Here is a 13,621-nt window from a genome sequence, read left to right on the forward strand (position 1 = left end):
AATATACTGTCTAATTGCAAAATTAGCTATTATCACGAATGCACATGTTATCATATTCCAGTTAATAGTTAGATTAGATGTCATCACTAATGCACAGGGAATAAAATTCCAGTTAATAGTTAAAGTAGATGTAATCAAGAATACAGAGATTATAACATTCTGGTTAAAAGTTAAATTAGATGACATCACTAATACACAGGGTATAATATTCTGGTAAATTGTTAAATTAGATGTCATCACTAATACACAGGGGATAATATTCTGGTTAATTGTTAAATTAGATGTCAACACTAATACACAGGGGATAATATTCTGTGTAATTGTTAAATTAGTTGTCATCACTAATACACAGTGTATAATATACTGTCTAATTGTAAAACTAGCAATTATCACGAATACACATGGTATAATATTCCAGTTAAAAGTTAGATTAGATGTCATCACTAATACACAGGATATAATATTCCGCTTCAGTGTTAAATTAAATGTCAGCACAAATACACAGGGTTTCATATTCCAGTTAATTGTTAAATTAGATGTCATCAGTAACACACACGGTATAATATTCCAGTTTGTAGTTAAATTAGATGGCATCACTAATGCAAAGGATTTAATAATCTTGTTAATAGTTTAATTAGATGTCATCACTAATACACAGGGTATAATATTCCAGTTAATAGTTATATTTGATCTCATCACTAATGCACAGCGTTTAATATTCCGGTTCACTGTTAGATTAGATGTCATCACTATTACACAGGGTATGAAATTCCAGGTAATAGTTAAAGTAGATGTGATCACTAATACACAGGGCATAATATTCTGGTTAATTGTTAAATTAGATCTCATCACTATTACACAGGGAATGAAATTCCAGTTAATAATTAAAGTAGATGTGATCACTAATACATAGGGCATAATATTCTGGTTAATTGTTCAATTAGATGTCATCACTTATGCTCAGAGTATAATATTCCAGTTAGTATTTAAATTGGATGTCATCACGAATACACTGGGTATAATATTACAGTTAAAAGTTCGATTAGATGTCATCACTAATGCACTGGCTCTATTATTATGGTTCAGTGTTAAATTAGTTGCCATCACCAATACACAGGGTGTAATATTCTGGTTAATTGTTAAATTAGATGTCATCACCAATACACAGGGGATAATATTCTGGTTACTTGTTAAATTAGATGTCATCGCTAATACACATTGTTTAATATTCCGGCACAGTGTTAATTTTGATGTCATCACTGCGACACAGTGTATAATATTCCGGTTAATTGTTAAATTAGATATCATCACTAACACACATGTTGTAATATTCTGGTTAACTGTTAAATTAGATGTCATCACTAACACACTGTTTATAATATTCCAGTTAATAGTTAAATTAAATGTCATCACTAATACAACCGTTATAATATTGCGGTTAATTGTTAAATTCGAAGTCATCACCAATGCACAGTGTACAATTTTCCAGTTCAGTGTTAAATTAGATGTTATCACAAATACAAAAGGTATGATATTCTGTTTAATTGTTAAATAAGATGTCATCACTAATACACAGTGTATAATATTCTGGTTCATTGTTAAATTAGATGTAATCACTAATACACGGTGCATAATATTCCGGTTAATAGTTTCATTCGATGTCAATAAGAATACTAAGGCTATACTATTCCAGTTCATAGTTAAACTAGATGTCATCACTAATACACAGTGTACAATATTCTGGTTAATTGTTAAATTAGATGTCATCCCTAATACACAGGATATAAAATTCTGGTTAGTTGTTATATTAGAAGTTATCACTAATACACGGGGTATAATATTCCAGTTATTGGTTCAATTAGATGGCATCACGAATACAAAGGGTTTAATATTCCGGATCATTGTTAAATTAGAACTCATCACTAATACACAGGGTTTAATATTCCGGTTCAGTGATAAATTCGATGCTACCACTAATACACAGGGTAACAATATGCTGGCTAATCGTTAATTTAGATGTCATCACTTATACGCAGTGTATAATATTCTGTTTAATTGTATAATTAACTATTATCACTGATTCACATGGTATAATATTCCAGTTCGTAGTTCAATTATATGACATCACTAATACAAAAGGTATAACATTCCGCTTAATTGTTTAATTAGATGTCATCACTAATAAACAGGGTATAATATTGCGGTTCAGTTTTCAATTAGACGTCATCACTAATGCATGGGGTGTAATATTCTGGTTAATTGTTAAATTAGATGTCATCACTAATACACAGGGTATAATATTCCAGTTTATAGTTAAATTAGATGTCGTCACTAATGCACAGGGTTCAATATTGCGGTTCAGTTTTAAATTAGACGTCATCACGAATGCATGGGGTGTAACATTCTGGTTAATTGTTAACTTAGGTGTGATTACTGATACACTGGGTATAATATTCGGGTTAATAGCTAAATCAGAGGTCATCACTAATACACAGGGTTTAATATTCCGGTTCAGTTTTAAATTCGATATCATCACTAATACACCGGGTATATTATTCTGGTTCATAAATAAATTAGGTTTCATCACGAACAAACAGAGTATAATATTCTGGTTAATTTTTAAATTTGATGTTATGACTAATACACAGGGTGTAATATTCCAGTTGTTAGTTATATAGGACCTCATCAGTAATACACAGGGTTCAATATTCCGGCTCAGTGTTAAATTAGATGCCATCACTAATACATATGGTATAATATTCTGGTTTCGTGTTAAATTAGATGCCATCACTAATACAAAAGGTATAATATTCTGATTAATTATAAAATTAGCTATTCACACTAATACATACGGTATAATATTCCAGTTCCTAGTTTAATTAGATATCATCAGTAATACACAGGGTATAATATTGCAGTTAATTGTTAAATTAGATGTCATCACTAATGCAAAGATTATAACCTTCTGGTTAATTGTTAAACTAGATGTCATCACTAACATCCAGGGTATAATATTCCAGTTATAGGTTAAATTAGATGTCATCACGAATACAAAAGGTTTAATGTTCGTAATAATTGTTCAATTAGATGCCATCACTAATACACAGAGTATAACATTTTTCTTCATTGTTCAACTAGATGTCATCACTAACATCCAGGGTATAATATTCCAGTTATAGGTTAAATTAGATGTCATCACGAATACAAAAGGTTTAATGTTCGTAATAATTGTTCAATTAGATGCCATCACTAATACACAGAGTATAACATTTTTCTTAATTGTTAAAATAGATGTCATGTCTAATGCACAGGTTTTAATATTCCGATTCAGTGTTATGTTAGATGGCACCACCAAGACACAGGGTATAATATGCTGGTTAATCGTTAATTTAGACGTCATCACTTATACGCAGTGTGTAATATTCTGTTTAATTGTATAATTAACTATTATCACTGATTCACATGGTATAATATTCCAGTTCGTAGTTCAATTATATGACATCACTAATACAACATGTCTCACATTCCGCTTAATTGTTTAATTAGATGTCATCACTAATAAACAGGGTATAATATTCTGGTCAATTGTTAAATTGGATGTCATCACTGATACACAGGGTATAATATTCCAGTTTATAGTTAAATTAGATGTCGTCGCTAATGCACAGGGTTCAATATTGCGGTTCAGTTTTCAATTAGACGTCATCACTAATGCATGGGGTGTAATATTCTGGTTAATTGTTAAGTTAGATGTGATTACTGATACACTGGGTATAATATTCGGGTTCATAGTTAAATTAGATGTCATCACTAATACACAGTGTTTAATTTCTAGTTAAGTTTTAAATTACACTTCATCACCAATACACAGTGTATAATCTTCCTGTTCAGTGTTAAATTAGATGTTATCACGAATACACACGGTATATTATTCTGGTTAATTGTTAAATTAGATGTTATCACGAATACACACGGTATATTATTCTGGTTAATTGATAAATTAGATGTCATCACTAACACACAGGGTATAATATTCTGGTTAATTGTTGAATTAAATGTCATCACCAACACACAGCGTATAATATTCCAGTTAATTGTTAACTTAGATGTCATCACTAATGCACAGGGTATAATGTTGCAGTTAAAAGTTAAATTAGAGCTCATCGCTAATACACAGGGATTAATATTCCGGTTCAGCGTTAAATTCGATGTCATCACTAATACACAGGATATATTATTCTGGTTAATAATTAAATTAGGTGTCATCACTAACAAACAGAGTATAATATTCTGGTTAATTGTTAAATTAGATGTCATCACGAATACACAGTGTATAATATTCCAGTTCTTGGTTATATAAGACCTCTTCACTAATACACAGGGTTTAATATTCCGGCTCAGTGTTATATTAGATGCCATCACTAAGACACATGGTATAATATTCTGGTTCAGTGTTAAATTAGACCTCATCACTAATACACAGGGTTTTGATATTCCGGCTGAGTGTTAAATTAGATGCCATCACTGATACACATGGTATAATATCCTGGTTCAGTGTTAAATTAGATGTTATCACTAATGCAAAAGGTATAATATTCTGATTAATTATAAAATTAGCTATTTCCATTAATACACAGGGTATAATATTCCAGTTACCCGTTAAATTAGATCTCATCACTAATACACAGCGTATAATATTCCAGTTAATTGTTAAATTAGATGTCATCACTAATGCACAGGGTGTAATATTGCAGTTAATTGTTAAATTAGACCTCATCACTAATACACAGCATATAATATTCTGATTAGTTGTTAATTTTGATTTCATCACGTATACACAATGTATAATATTCGGTTTCATTGCAAAATTAGCTATTTTCCCTAATACACATGGTATAATATTCCAGTTCATAGTTAAATCTGATGTCATCACTAATACACAGAATATAATATTCCTGTTCAGAGTTGAATTAGATGTCATCACTAATACAAAAGGTATAATATTCTGGTTAATTGTTAAATTACATGTCATCACTAATACACAGGGTAAAATGTAATGGTTAATTATTAAATTAGATGTCATCGCTTATACAGAGTGGAAAACATTCCGGTTAATTTTTGAATTAGATATCAGCACTGATACACAGGGTATAATATTCTTGTACATTGTTAAATTAGATGTCATCTCTAATACATAGAACATAGAACGTAGGATATAGTACATAGAACAGTCCAGCACAGTACAGGCCCTTCGGCCGACGATGTTGTGCCGATCCTTTAACCTACTCTAAGATCAAACTACCTACCTACTCTTCATTCTACTATCATCCATGTACCTATCCAAGATTCTCTTAAGTGTCCCTAATGTATCTGCTTCTAGTACCACCGCCGGCAGTGCATTCCACGCACTCACCATTCTCTGGGTAAAGAACCTACCTCTGACATCTCCCCTCAACCTTCCTCCAATCTACTTAAAATTATGCCCCTGGTGATAGCCCTTTCCGCCCTGGGAAAAAGTCTCTGGCTATCCACTCTATCTTTGCCTCTCATCATCTTGTACACATCTATCAAGTCACTTCTCATCCTCTCCGCTCCCATGAGAAAAGCCCTTGCTCCCTCAACCTTACTTCATAAAACATGGCTTCCAGTCCAGGCAGCATCCTGGTAAATCTCCTTTGCACCCTCTCTGAAGCTTCCACATCCTTCCTATAATGAGGCGACCAGAACTGAACACAATATTCCAAGTGTGGTCTAACAAGGGCTTTATGGAGCTGCAGCATAACTGCGTGGCTCTTAAACTTAATCCCCCTGTTAATGAAAGCCAACACCCCATACGCCTTCTTGACAACCCTATCAGCTGGGTGGCAATTTTTGAGGGATCTATGGACGTGCACTCCAAGAACCCTCTGTTCCTCCACACTACCAAGAATCCTGTCTTTAAGCCTGTATTCTGCATTAAAATTCGACCTTCCAAAATGAATCACTTCACACTTTTCCAGATTGAACTCCATCTGCCACTTCTCAGCCCAGCTTTGCATCCAGTCAATGTCCCGTTGCAACCGACAACAGCCTTCCACACTATCCACAACTCCAGAAACCTTAGTGTCATCGGCAAACTTGCTAACCCAGCCTTCCACTTCCTCATCCAAGTCATTTATAAAAATCACAAAGAGCAGAGGTCCCAGAACAGATCCCTGCTGAACACCACTGGTCACCGAGCTCCAGGCTGATTACTTTATATCTACTATCACCCTCTGTCTTCTATGGGCCAGCCAATTCTGTTTCCAGACAGCCAGATTTCCCTGTCTCCCATGCCTCCTCACATTCTGAATGAGCCTACTATGGGGAACCTGAACAAACGCCTTGCTAAAATCCATATACACCACATCCACTGCTCGTCCTTCATCAATGTGTTTTGTCACATCCTAATATAATTCAATAAGGCTTGGGAGGCATGACCCGCCCCTCACAAAGCCATGCTGACTATCTCGAATCAAACTATGCTTTTCCAAATAATCATAAATCCATAAATACTCATGGGATAATATTCTGGTTAATTGTTAAATCAGATGTCATCACTTATACACAGTTTATAATATTCTGATTAATTGTTACATTCAATGTCATCACTGATACACAGGGTATAATACTGCAGTTAATTGTTAAATTAGATATCATCACTAATACATAGGGTTTAATATTCCGCTTCAGTGTTACATTAGATGTCATCACGAATACACAGGGGATAATATTCTGCTTAATTGTTATATCAGATGTCATCACTAATACAGAATGTATAATATTCCGGTTATTTGTTAAATTAGATGTCATCACTAATACACAGTGTCTTATATTCTGGTTAATTGTTAAATTAGATGTAATCACGAATACACTGGGTATAATATACCGGTTAATTGTTAAATTTTATGTCATCACTTATACACTGTGTATAATATTCTGGTTAATGGTTAAATCAGATGTCATCACTTGTACACAGTTTATAATGTTCTGGTTAATTGTTAAATTAGATGTCACCACTAATACAAAGGTTATAATATTGCAGTTAATTGTTAAATTAGATGTCATCGCTAATACACAGTGTATAATATTCTGGTTAATTGTTAAATTAGATGTCATCACTAATACATAGGGTATAATATTCTGGTTAATTGTTAATTTAGATGTCATCACTGGTACATAGGGTAAAATATTCCGGTTGATTGTTAAATTAGATGCCATCACCAATACACAGGATATAATATGCTGGTTAATTGTTAAATTAGATGTTATCACTAATGCACAGTGTATAATATTCTGGTGAATTGTTAAATCAAATGTCATCACTTCTCCACAGTGTATAATAATCTAGTTAATTGTTAAATTAGATGTCATCACTAATACACAGGGTAAAATATCCCGGTTATTTGTTAAATTAGATGTCATCACTTATACACAGAGTGTAATATTCTGGTTAACAGTTAAATTAGATGTTATCACTAATACACAGTGTTTAATATTCCGGTTAACAGTTAAATTAGATGTTATCACTATTACACAGTGATTAATATTCTTGTCAACAGTCAAATTAGATGTCATTACTGATACAAGGATGTAATATTGTCAATTGTTTAATTTGGCATGATAACGAATACACGGCATATTATGTGATTACTTTTTAAATTGTCATCATCCCTTATATACAGGGTATAATCCAGTTAATTTTTAAAGTAGGCATGATAACTAATTCGCTGGGTACAACATTCTGATTATTTGTTAAATTAGCCTTTTTCCTTAAAACAAGGTTTATGACGTTCGGTTAATTGTTAAATTCGATATCATTCTTAATTCATATGTATAGTATTTTGGTTAATTGTTCAATTCGACATCATCCCAATTACAGTGCAATTCAAGTCCTGGTCCTTCTGGATCTCAGCAAGCAACACATGTTGGGTAAAAATTGGGTTAGCCCTTGTACCACTACCTTGGCAGAGATTGTATTTTGGGGGATGGCCTGTGGGAATCGGGTCACCACATCCAGAATCGTGGGAAGATATTGATAATCTTCTTTTGTTTTTGGCAGGCATCCCACTCAATCCACCCACATGCTGCTGTAGGATTCATTAGAAGATGGCATGGGAATTAGGGTTGCAGTTTTTATTGCAGGTTGGGGTTTCCCCACAACATGGCACATGTGACTAGTTTTGCAGTACTCCACCACATCTTTGTGGCTTTGTGGCCAGTCGAAATGCTGTCTTATGCAGACTTGTGATTTTCTGATGTCGACCTTGGAATTCCTGGTTATTCTCAGCATTTCCTTACGGTACCTGGCAGAACCACTGTCCACTATTCATCAGCAGTTCTCTAAGGAGGTCGCCATTTCCTCATCGGCACCTCATTCTGTAAATAGTCACACTCTGGGAGGCCCTCTGCTTCACTTCAACTTTCGAGTTAAGTCTGTGCTAACTTTTTTTTAACATTGGCTCTGCTTGCTCAGCCTCGGCCAAAGAAGATCTGTTTAACACATCCTTTTTGTTCTCTAACTTCCCTAAGAAGGTTTCAGATCACTCGACAGGAGGGTCATTCATCTGCAAAAGTCAGTTCAGCATCCTCTGATGGGAGCTTGTTTGGCCCTGGACTAGCACACCACAAAGACAGGAAAAATGCCAGGGGCCTTCTCCTGTAACTTCCCTGTCTCCCTGACCTATTTCAGTCCCTCTCAAACTGCTGGGGAACCAGCACCTTCACCCTGACCAGATCATTGCCCAGGAACAGGTCAACCCTGTCCACAGGTGAACTAGGGACAATCTCCACGGTTACCAGTCCTGAAGCAAACCTGCATGCCAGGTGCACCCAATATAGAGGAATGGGCATTTACTTTCGCCCGATACTGTTTACTGATACATGAGCATTCAGTGCACTCTCTGGGGAAATGTCATATCTTTTCCCAGCAGGAGGGATTGCGTGGCCCCTGTATCACAAGTATGGCTTTGCGTTTACTTGCCGCATTCGAGGGGTATGGGGTCACGTGTCCTTGGACACAAAATCCTGGTATCTCTCAGGGATTTTATTAAATTGTCCCGCACTCTCAGTGGTGGACATACTGTGTCTTACTGACACAGTTAAGGTTACAGCCTGGTCTTCTGTTCTTCCCATCAGGACCCCCTTTCCTGCACTGGTCTGGTGGACCCTCATTAATCCTACAGCTTTTCATTGTAACTTCCAGTAGTCAGTTCAAAGGTGACCTGACTTATTACAACGGAAAGACGCGTGATTTTGGGCGTTACTTCCGTTCTCAGAATCGTCTGTTCTGGCTTGAGGGGTGCCCCTTGTGTTTCCATTTATCTCTTTCTGCCCGTGGCTCCTACCGCTCTCCCACCTTCCAGCCTTTTCCAGGTTTTTGGAGGTGACTAGTGAAGGGTTTACCTGGGGCAAGGGCTTGTGTACTAGCGTACATTCATCAGCCAGGATTGCTGCCTCCCAGGCTTTTAGAAACATTGTTCCTCGACGTGGGTTTTAAATAAAAGGGAAAGCGATATTTTGAATTCCCCGAGAAGGATCACATCTCTGAGGGTTTCATATGTGGGCTGATATTGAGCGTCCATATCCATTAACTACAACCGAGTTGCTTAACCCGTTCAAACCCAAGGTACGTTTGTTCAGGCTGCTATCAGAGAGTTCAGAACTGTTTGTGGTGCACCACCAGTACCAGCTCGTATGAATTCAGGCTATCATTTTAGTCATCTCATAATCTGACGAACTCTCATCAGGCAACAGTGAAAATACCTCGTGGTCTTTTCTTGTTAGTTTGCTTTGCAATAGCAAGGTCCAGATCTCTACTGGCCACTTTGGCTGTTTTGGAAGTTTTCAAAAGAGATGAAAAATGCTTCAACATCCCCCGATTGAATTTTGGTATTAACTTGGAGTACTTTAAGAGATGAGCACTCTGTCCTGAGCTCGGGCTAGTTCCCTCACTGGCAGTATCTTTATTGGTTGCATTGGGTACTCCCCTAGTTAGTTCGAGCTGCCTAAACTCCCTTTTCTACTTCTGCTGGAAAGTTCTTTCTTTTCCCCTTTCTGATGTGCTCTCTATTTCTCCTTCAGGAAAGCTCTGTCTTTTACGCTTTTCTGAAACTCTCTCTGCTCTTTCTCCTTGCGAATTCTAATTCTAGTCTCCTCTGTTCTAGTTGTTCCTCAGCTAATGTTACTTTGTCTGTTTCCGACTTGTTTTTTAGTCTTCAGGTTCAAGTGTAAAATGGTTAGCACATGTTTTTGGATTTCGGGTTTCCAAGCTTTTGGACGGATAGTAATCAATAACTGTCCAGCTGCATTTCCCAACTCTTCAACAGATGGAGCATTTGACCTGTCCCACGTTTTCTTGAGTTTAACAACAAAAAGGTTAGTTTATTATACTGAAATTCAGATCCCAATTCAAGTAAAATGATAAATTACGCACCAACATTCACACTCACACAGACACAGGAATCACACACACACAATAATAGGTGACAGAGTGATGAAGAGTAGTTTGGGTTGGATTAGTGTCCATAACAACTAAAACTAATATACCGTCTGTGAAGTCTGGTAATTCAGGTGACTTCTTTCTGAATTCATAGTTCTAAATTCTCTGGCTAGTAGAAGTGCACGTGCAGCTGGTCTGCCTCGTTTCTTTGAGAAATTAATGGTGTGTGGCTTTCTCCCGGGTCTCTGTCTGTAGCAATGGTGGACTTGGATGCTCCACAGTCACAGACAGGTTCCAAAACTTGCAATGTTGCCTGGAGAGAGAGAGCGAGGGAGACAGCCACAAGAGGGTCTTGCCCGGATTAGCTAACAAAACTTGCCTGCTGCGTGCAACAACAAAATAAAACGAACTCCAAGTTTACACAGACTGGGAGGGGAGGGGGGAGGGGAGGGGAGGGGGACTGTCACATCATTCTCTCAGTACCTTTATTTCTCTAATGGGGTCCAAATTCTAAGAATCCCAACTTTCTCTCAAATTGTATTGTGTCAATATTTACCCCTGCAGGTTCGTCTCAACTAGTGAAAGCTCCAATGTGGCTTCAAGTTTCCTGCTAATGAGGGTGATCACAGATAATCTACTCAACTTTCCAAGTCATTGTCCTAGGTGGGAGCTTTGAAGACAAGCATCTTCACTGTAATGTCTTGGAATGTGAGGCATTTCAATGAGCGTTGTGGTGACCATCTTGGCTGACAGCTATTTTAAAAGTTAAAAGTAAAATTCCAGCTTTAATTTTTCGAAGTTTAATGTAGGTTTCCAACCGATGAATTAAGAATCCTCATTCAGCAAAGCATGTTCTCTCAACAGGAGGTAGTATAAAGGGTGGCTGTACTTAAAAATGTGAAGGCAAAAAGCATCCGAGTTGCTGAGGGAAATAAGGGTTGACATTGTAAAGGAATTGGACCATAATTTTCATTACAGACAGATGGTGCCAAAGGACTGGCGAATTGCAAATGCTACACCATTGTCCAAACAAGGGTGTAAGGACAAGCCTAACAAAGAAACCTCGGTGCTGGGAAAACTTTTAAAAGAATAATCCGGGACAAAATTCACTCACTGCGACAAATGTGGACGATTTAAGGAAATCCAACACGGATTTGTCAAAGTGAAACTGTGTGTAACTAACTTGAGTATATTCCGTGAAGTAACAGAGCGTGTTGATGAGGGTCTTGTAGTTGATTAGTTGTACATCGACTTTCAAGTAGCATTTTATTAAATGTCACTTAACAGGTTTGTCAGCAAAGTTGGAGCCCATGGAATAAAAGGGAAAAAGTTGTCTGCATGACAGGAAGCAGAGGCAGGAAGCAGTGAACGGTTGTTGTTTTTTTAGGTGGATCATTACTAGGATTGCTACTTTTTGTGATTATATATATGCGACTTGGACTTGAGTGTAATTGGAACAATTCCAAAATTTGCATAAACACAAAACTTGGAAGTGTATTGCGCAGTGAGGATGATAGTGATAGGCTTCATGCATAGACAGGTTGGTGGAACGGCCAGAATAACTTCAGCAGAGAGAAGCGCAAATTGGTGCATTGTTGTAGGATGGAGCGGAGAGGCAATGGCAATTAAATCGTGTAATTTTAATGGGTGTGCATCAACAGTGGATAAATGTGCATAATTCCACGGCAGGACATGTTAAGATTGTAAACAATAACATGCTGTGTGACTGTTACAAAGGCAAACTATTCCTCCTTGTCCTTCACAAACTTACTGCTGCCTGAGACAATGTTGGTGACACCATCTTCCTCCAACACCTCTCCACTGTTATCCAGCTGGAATATATTACTATTACCTATTTTATTATTTCATGGGATGTGGTCGCTGATTGCAAAGCCACCATTTATTGCCCATTCCTAACTGCCTTTGAGCTGCCTTCTTAAACCACTGCAGACATCTGGAGCACCCACAGTGCTATTAGGAAGAAAGTTCCAGATTTTTGACCCAGAGACAGTGAAGGAACAGTGATACATTTCCAAGTCCGGCTGGTATGCTACTTGGAGAGGAACTTGCATGTGGTGGTGTTTCCATACATCTGCTGCTTTTGTACTTCTAGGTGATAGAGGTTGCAGGTTTGGAAGCTGCTGTCTAATGAGCGTTGTTGAGTTGCTGCAGTGCATCTTGCAGATGGTATACTCTGCTGCCACTGTGGGTTGGTGGTGGAGGGAGTGAATTTGTATGGATGGGGTGCCAGTCAAGCGGGTTGCTTTGTGCTGGATGGTGTCGAGCTTCCTGAGCTTTGTTGGGGCCGCACTCATCCAATCAAGTGGCGAGTATTCCATCACATCCTGACTTGTGTATTGTCGATGGTGGAACACGATGGGGAGTAAGGAACTCAGTTACTCACTGCAGAATTCACAACCTCTGATCTCACCTTGTAGCGATGGTATTATGCGGCTACTCCAGTTCAGTTTCTGGTCAATGGTAACCTCCTGGATCTTGATAGTGGGGGATTCAGCGATGGCGATGCCATTAAATGTCAAGGGGAGATGGTTAGATTTTCTTTTTTTTTGTAGATGGTCATTGCCTGGCACTTTAGTGTCACGAATGTTACTTGCCACTTATCAACCCAAGCCGGCATGTTGTCCAGATCTTGCTGCTTATGCCAGTCTTCAATGTCAGAGGAGTTGCGAAAGGTGCTGAGGATCATATAATCAGGAACGAACCTCCCCACTCTGACTTAATAATGGAGGGATAGTTATTGATGAAGCAGCCGAAGATGGTTGAGCCTAGGACACTACCTTGAGGAACTCCTGCAGTTGCCCTGGAGCTCAGATGATTGACATCCAACAACCACAACCATCTTCCTTTGCGCTAGGTATGACTCCAGTCAACGGAAGGTTTTACCCATTGACTTCTATTTGGCCAGTTTCGATTCATGTCTAAAATTACAACAGAACGTGCTGTAAATACTCAGCTTGTCGGGTGGTATCTGTGGAGAGAGAAGCAGAGTTAACGTTTCATGTTGATGACCTTTCATCAGAACCGGCAATGGTTAGAAATGTAATACGTTTTGAGCAAGTGAAAGGGCGGGGGTGGGGAGAACAACAAAAGTGAGGACTGTGATTGGGCCGAAGGCGGAGAGATTAAATTACAAAGAACAAG

Source organism: Heterodontus francisci, unplaced genomic scaffold, assembly GCF_036365525.1.
Source record: "Heterodontus francisci isolate sHetFra1 unplaced genomic scaffold, sHetFra1.hap1 HAP1_SCAFFOLD_240, whole genome shotgun sequence".
Classification (NCBI taxonomy): Eukaryota; Metazoa; Chordata; class Chondrichthyes; order Heterodontiformes; family Heterodontidae; genus Heterodontus; species Heterodontus francisci.